Raw genomic sequence first — 5,673 nt, 5'->3', positions numbered from 1 at the left:
TGGGTGATTCATGTTTTGCACCCAAGTACGAACAAGTATGGTGAAAACAGGGTAAGGTACCAAGTACCATGAATAACTTCGGCTGTAGATGGCCTAGCGAGACAATTGGCATATCGTTGGAAAGGTCTTGGGGAGACCTATCTACCCTGAAAGTTTTATGAGGCTGAATTGAAAGACCACGGAGATATTAGGTGATGATGGTCCAATTCGGGGACCAAGTCGCAGGAAATGGCACTTGACCAAAATCACCCTTGAAAGGTGATTACCGGCTGACCGATAAGAGATAGCGACTTGTCGTAGAATATTTATATGTTGGACGTTGGAAGACGCAACTTTCATTATATGGGGGCAACCCAGTCAGGGTGCTCCAAGTCGGTCGTTTGGTCGGTTTATGTTTTGGGCCGACCATGTGCTGTACCAGGTAGAGGTACCTTTCATGAATTCTAACTCGGTCAGTTTGCCACCGAGCGACAAGTTGCGTTGTGTTTTGGAATAATCTTAAGTGGGACTATCAAGGCAAAATACAAATAAAAAATCAGCTTGTCAATGGCCGAAGCTATTAGTGAGACATATAGCAAAATGGGTCCGAAAACGAATGAAATGGGACTTGGACCAAGAATAACTGCAAGTTGGAGAAGAGATAGCAAGTTGGCGTAGAACAATTATATTTGGTGCATGGTATGACCAACAAGAAAGTATATGAGGCCAAGGTGCTGGCTGGCCTCCAAAGTGGAGATATGGGCGATCCAAAGTTTGTACCCAAGTACGAACAAGTATGGAAAAAACAGGGTAAGGTACCAAGTACCATTAATAACTTCGGCTGTAGATGGCCGAGCGAGGCAAACGGCTCACCGTTGGAAAGGTCTTGGGGAGACCTATCTACCCTGAAAGTTTCATGAGGCTGAGTTGAAAGACCACGGAGATATTAGGTGATGATGGTCCAATTCGGGGACCAAGTCGCAGGAAATGGCACTTGACCAAAACCACCCTTGAAAGGTGAATACCGGCTGACCGGTAAGAGATAGCGACTTGGCGTAAAATATTCATACGTTGGGCGGGTATAGACGCAAATTGCATTATATGGGAGCAACCCGGTCAGGGTGCTCCAAGTCGGTCGTTTGGTCGGTTTATGATTTGGGCCGACCATGTGCTGTACCAGGTAGAGGTACCTTTCATGAATTATAACTCGGTCAGTTTGCCACCGACCGACAAGTCACGGTGTGATTTAGAATTGTCTTGATTGGAACTATTACGGAAAAATACGAATGGAAAATCAGCATGTTGGTGGGCGAAGCTATTAGTGAAACATAGAGCAACAAGGGTCCAAAAACGAATGAAATGGGACTTGAACCAAGAATAACGGCAAGTTGGAGACGAGGTAGCAAGTTGGCGTAGAATATTTATAAATTGTGCATAATATGACCAACAAAAAAGTATATGGGGACAAGGCGGTAGCTGGCCGCCAAAGTGGAGATATGGGTGATTCATGTTTTGCACCCAAGTACGAACAAGTATGGTGAAAACAGGGTAAGGTACCAAGTACCATGAATAACTTCGGCTGTCGATGGCCGAGCGAGGCAAAGCGCATATCGTTGGAAAGGTCTTGGGGAGACCTATCTACCCTGAAAGTTTCATGAGGCTGAGTTGAAAGACCACGGAGATATTAGGTGATGATGGTCCAATTCGGGGACCAAGTCGCAGGAAATGGCACTTGACCAAAACCACCCTTGAAAGGTGATTATATGGGATAGGAATATATCCCATAGTACCACACCAAGCAAGGCAAACTTATATGAAGGAAAGGACCCTGATGGGTCATATGGTATTTTACGAAAAATCGGCTAAGTCCCAAAATGGGGATGTCAGAACTACACTCAAATGTTACCACACCAAGCAAGGCAAACTTATATGAAGGAAAGGACCCTGATGGGTCATATGGTATTTTACGAAAAATCGGCTAAGTCCCAAAATGGGGATGTCAGAACTACACTCAAATGTTACCACACCAAGCAAGGCAAACTTATATGAAGGCAAGGACCCTGATGGGTCATATGGTATTTTACGAAAAATCGGCTAAGTCCCAAAATGGGGATGTCAGAACTACACTCAAATGTTACCACACCAAGCAAGGCAAACTTATATGAAGCAAAGGACCCATATGGGTCATATGGTATTTTACGAAAAATCGGCTAAGTCCCAAAATGATGATGTCAGAACTACACTCAAATGTTACCACACCAAGCAAGGCAAACTTATATGAAGGCAAGGACCCTGATGGGTCATATGGTATTTTACGAAAAATCGGCTAAGTCCCAAAATGGGGATGTCAGAACTACACTAAAAAGTTACCACACCAAGCAAGGCAAACTTATATGAAGCAAAGGACCCATATGGGTCATATGGTATTTTACGAAAAATCGGCTAAGTCCCAAAATGATGATGTCAGAACTACACTCAAATGTTACCATACCAAGCAAGGCAAACTTATATGAAGCAAAGGACCCTGATGGGTCATATGGTATTTTACGAAAAATCGGCTAAGTCCCAAAATGGGGATGTCAGAACTACACTAAAAAGTTACCACACCAAGCAAGGCAAAGTACCTAGGTGAACCCTAGGAAGAAACACGGACCAAGTCGGATGGCCTAAGTCAATAGAACAAGTGACCTAGGCAAAGTTGTATGGCGCTGAGGACCCTGAAAAATCTGGTTAGTGTAGTTTAGACAGGGTAGGTTTTTGGGTCGGCCGAACCCCCTTATTTTGGGTTTTGGCCTCATCAAGAAGCTACACCTAGGCAAACTGCCTAGGGTGAAAGTGCGAAGACCAATCGAATAGTAAGACAAGTTTTGACCGATCGCCCTAGGCAAGCTTGTATGAAGAAAGGGACCCTAAGGGTCATATGGAAATACATGAAAAATCGGCTAAGTCCCAAAATTGGGATGTCAGAACTACACTAAAAAGTTACCACATCAAGCAAGGCAAACTACCTAGGCGAACAAATACACAAGTCCGAACCTGCGGGTTGAGACTTAGGCACAAGTTGCCTTATACATGACTTCGAACAAATACACAAGTCCGAACCTGCGGGTTGAGACTTAGGCACAAGTTGCCATATGAAAGTTGACGAAACACTAACAAGTCCGAACCTGCGGGTTGAGACTTAGGCACACGTTGCCTTATACATGACTTCGAACAAATACACAAGTCCGAACCTGCGGGTTGAGACTTAGGCACAAGTTGCCTTATACATGACTTCGAACAAATACACAAGTCCGAACCTGCGGGTTGAGACTTAGGCACAAGTTGCCATATGAAAGTTGACGAAACACTAACAAGTCCGAACCTGCGGGTTGAGACTTAGGCACACGTTGCCTTATACATGACTTCGAACAAATACACAAGTCCGAACCTGCGGGTTGAGACTTAGGCACAAGTTGCCTTATACATACATTGGCCAAATAAACAGAAGTCCGAACCTGCGGGTTGAGACTTAGGCACAAGTTGCCATATTATATTCGATCAAACACTAAGTAGTCCGAACCTGCGGGTTGAGACTCAAGACCGTAACAAGATGTCACTATACAAGTATAGTACAGGGATTATATGGGATACTCATGACATTAACCTAGTAGAGCATGCAAAAACCAATATATATGTAAACGATGCCCCTCCCTAGTTCAGCGCTTCAACCAAGTGATGACTTCAGAATGGCTAAATCAAATCGGTTCAAAACATACCATCGGTACCCTATTGAAACACACAAGTCGATATCAAACCTCATGATTGTGTAGTCCTCCACTGGTCCACGCCGCTTCGGCGGTCCTGGGTAAGATAGTTCATTCTAGCTTGCCCTATGTGGAAGAGGGCACATTACTCAATACTGTGGTGTTATGAACAAAGTATAGTCCTCCACTGGTCCACGCTGCTCCGGCGGTCCTGGGTAAGATAGTTCATTCTAGCTTGCCCCATGTGGAAGAGGGCATACAAGACAAAGTATAGTTCTCCCCTGGTCCACGCTGCTTCGGCGGTCCTGGGTAAGATAGTTAATTCTAGCTTGCCCTATGTGGAAGAGAGCATACATGAACCAAGAACGAAGGTTATGATCGAGGAATGATTCGACAACTAACCGATGGTATGAAATGTGAAGAATTCAAGCAAGCACACAATCAAGTCATCACTTGGGCATGCTCGATAGCCAACCCTATGACATTAACCTAGTAGAGCATGCGAAAACCAATATATATGTAAACGATGCCCCTCCCTAGTTCAGCGCTTCAACCAAGTGATGACTTCAGAATGGCTAAATCAAATCGGTTCAAAACATACCATCGGTACCCTATTGAAACACACAAGTCGATATCAAACCTCATGATTGTGTAGTCCTCCACTGGTCCACGCCGCTTCGGCCGTCCTGGGTAAAATGGAACATTCCAGCTTGCCCTATGTGGAAGAGGGCACATTACTCAATACTGTGGTGTGAAGTATAAAGTTCAGTTCTCCCCTGGTCCACGCTGCTTCGGCGGTCCTGGGTAAGATAGTTCATTCTAGCTTGCCCTATGTGGAAGAGGACACTTAATACTTCGTCTCTAAGCGGCGGCTTGACTCCTCCCTACGGGGAACGGGTTTACGCGCACAGCGGCGGCTTACGCACTATGGCAGTCATGGATGCCTTACGTTTCTATGAAAAGTGTGTTCCTCCCCTGGTCCACGCTGCTTCGGCAGTCCTGGGTAAGATAGTTAGTTCTAGCTTGCCCTATGTGGAAGAGGACACGAAGACTTACTGTGGTGTGAAGCATAAAGTTCAGTTCTCCCCTGGTCCACGCCGCTTCGGCCGTCCTGGGTAAAATGGATTCATCCAGCTTGCCCTATGTGGAATGAGGACACTTTATGTTTCGTCTCTAAGCGGCGGCTTGCTCCTCCCTACGGGGAACGGGTATACGCGCACAGCGGCGGCTTACGTTATGGCAGTCATGGATGCCTTACGTTTCCATGAAAAGTGTGTTCCTCCCCTGGTCCACGCTGCTTCGGCAGTCCTGGGTAAGATAGTTAGTTCTAGCTTGCCCTATGTGGAAGAGGACACGTAGACTTACTGTGGTGTGAAGTATAAGGTTCAGTTCTCCCCTGGTCCACGCCGCTTCGGCCGTCCTGGGTAAAATGGATTCATCCAGCTTGCCCTATGTGGAATGAGGACACTTTATGCTTCGTCTCTAAGCGGCGGCTTGCTCCTCCCTACGGGGAACGGGTATACGCGCACAGCGGCGGCTTACGCAAGTTAGTCACCCTCGGCAGTGGATCACTCGGCTCATGGATCGATGAAGACCGCAGCTAACTGCGCGTCATAATGTGAACTGCAGGACACATGAACATTGATAAGTTGAACGCATATTGCACGTCGTGGGAACCTACCATGATGTACAGATGACTGAGCGCTTATATTTGAGAAATGTATCGCATACATTTAACTACGCCGTGACACCCGTCACGAGACGTGCACCATGATGTTAACTAGGGTCGCGACGACCCGCTAGCATTAAAGAACCCGTGGTTTACAATATACTGGCATTGGAATTCAAAGTATTTAGAGCGTCCGTGTTCCCGCGTGAGGCGGAAGTACGAGGAGAAGGCGTGCTTGTGGTGTCTGTGGTGGTGTTTACTGATGTCTAGCTTCAGCTT

The 5,673-nt window shown here is 46.2% G+C and overlaps 1 non-coding gene across 1 annotated transcript; it reads left to right on the top strand.

Annotated features, from left to right (window-relative positions):
• The first annotated feature begins 5,277 nt into the window (after nucleotides 1-5,277).
• LOC131270317 (5.8S ribosomal RNA) lies at nucleotides 5,278-5,432 on the top strand. The gene has a single exon (XR_009179419.1). It is a non-coding gene; the product is annotated as a 5.8S ribosomal RNA (ribosomal RNA).
• Nucleotides 5,433-5,673: the final 241 nt, after the last annotated feature.

This window comes from Anopheles coustani (assembly GCF_943734705.1).
Source record: "Anopheles coustani chromosome X unlocalized genomic scaffold, idAnoCousDA_361_x.2 X_unloc_21, whole genome shotgun sequence".
NCBI classification, from domain to species: Eukaryota; Metazoa; Arthropoda; class Insecta; order Diptera; family Culicidae; genus Anopheles; species Anopheles coustani.
Note: the sequence above shows the minus strand (reverse complement) of the source record. Positions and strands in the feature narration are given on the sequence as shown.